This window comes from Primulina huaijiensis, chromosome 17, assembly GCF_012295235.1.
Source record: "Primulina huaijiensis isolate GDHJ02 chromosome 17, ASM1229523v2, whole genome shotgun sequence".
Classification (NCBI taxonomy): domain Eukaryota; kingdom Viridiplantae; phylum Streptophyta; class Magnoliopsida; order Lamiales; family Gesneriaceae; genus Primulina; species Primulina huaijiensis.
Window position 1 is genome coordinate 4,730,880 of NC_133322.1, and position 2,035 is coordinate 4,732,914.

A 2,035-nucleotide genomic window follows, 5' to 3' on the forward strand; every position below is an offset into this window, starting at 1 on the left:
ATTTTATATTTGCGACGGTTTATTGAACTAACCGTCGCTAATAGCGACAGTTTAACCAAAAAATCGTCGCAAAGTTTCTATAAATATCAGTGTTTTCGTTCCATTTTCATTCACACCACTTCACAACACTTAAAATTTTTTCTCTCTTACAATATTTTAATTTCTATTTAGGATAAATTTTTTTGTTTTATTTTTTGATAAATTTTTAAATGTTAATTAAGTTCAAAGTGGTGTTGTAATGTTTGATTGTCGAATTGTACTTTATTGTAATTCTTTTTAGATTTGTTAAACTGTTAAAACTATTTTTTTTTAATTTACTGAAACGTTAGCGACGGAAATGATGAATTAACTGTCGCTAATTAGCGACAGACTTTATGAATAAAATGTCGCTAAATTTAGCGACGATGTTGAATAAACCGTCGCTGGCGACCGTTGTTTACATGAGTTCCGTCGCTAATTTGCGACGGTTGAAAAAAATATTTGCGACGGGTTTTCAACAACCGTCGCAAATGTAGCTACAACAACGGTTAAAAACCGTTGTCTTTGAGCGAACCCTTTAACCACAGGGGCTTTAACAACAATTTTAAAATGGTTACGACAACGATTTTTAACCGTTGTCATTTTGCATTTTTTTTGTAGTGTACAGTTATATTACAGCTAAACCCTTCTTGCAATACGAATAGGGATGACAACTTTCCCCACAGGTTTGGGGCCCCACAGGTAAAACTCGAAACGGGGATGGGGATCCCAGATTTTTTTGGGTTAGAATTCGAGGAATAATATTGATATTAATATTAATATTATCTCTAATAATAATAGATAATAATAAGCTTTGGTTTGAGAAAATCTCTGAATCCGTCATCATCTTGCCATATTAATATTTTTGAAACAGGGATGGGGCAGGGATGGGAAGTTGATCCCCGAAGTTTCGGATTTGGGGATTTCTGGAACCCCGAAAAGCGGGGATGTGGGCGAGTATGGGGGTGGGGATGGCATTCGGGGATGGAGATGGCAATGGCAAACCCACTCCCGCCCCGGCCCCGGCCCAGGCCTATTGCCATCCCTAAATATGAATCAGGGAGGCAGTCATCTTCCCAGGAATGCATCGAACCGCCTCGGCTGACAAATCCCTTGGGAAACACGACAGATGATCGTTGAACCGACCATTCGATGGAATCAAAGAAGAAGAACACGACGAAAAGCTCGAAGCCACGAATTCTCCATCAGACAGATCATACCCAAACCTAGAGCTAGCTCTCTTGTTGTCTACTTCTTCTCTTGCTTGGTATCAAACTACCTTGATGATTTTCCTTACCTTCTTCTCTAGGCTCCACAAATTTCGAAATTTTCGGAGTCGACCCTTTACAGTCACTATGATCAATGCTAGGAAGATGATGGCCCAAGTTGTGCGTTGATGGAGTATATCATTTATTCTTGTTGTGGATTCTTGGGCGTGCCGGGGTGCATCTCCCACTCGATAGGAACCGTAGCTTGACACAACGATGGGTCGCGTACGTGCGATGATGGCCCAAGCTATGAGTCGATCGAGGACAGCTTAAAAAAAACTGTCTAAAATAATCTATCATTTTATTCTATTTTTTAATTAATTTACTTCCACATTCATTTTAAATTTTTACCTTTAATTTCTATCTTAACTAAGAGGAGATAAAAACTTGAGTTGTGTTATACTTACAACGGGAGTTACACATTGTTTTTGATATTATAAAACTATTACAAACGCACTTTATTTCCAAAAATATATCTGGAATAGGTTAGCAATCTCAAAAGTAATTTGTAACCGTGTGTAATCCTCATTGTACATATAACATTTATCTTAAAACTTTTAAACTTAACTAAAATCCAACATTTTCTTTTTCATTCACAGTTTTATTTTTAATTTCTTTTTCCATCGACATTTTTTTTAATTAATTTTTATATTAAATTTAATTTAAACATTAAATTCTTGTATGTATTCTTAATTCTCGTATCTATGTACATACATATATATATATACACACACACACACACACACACA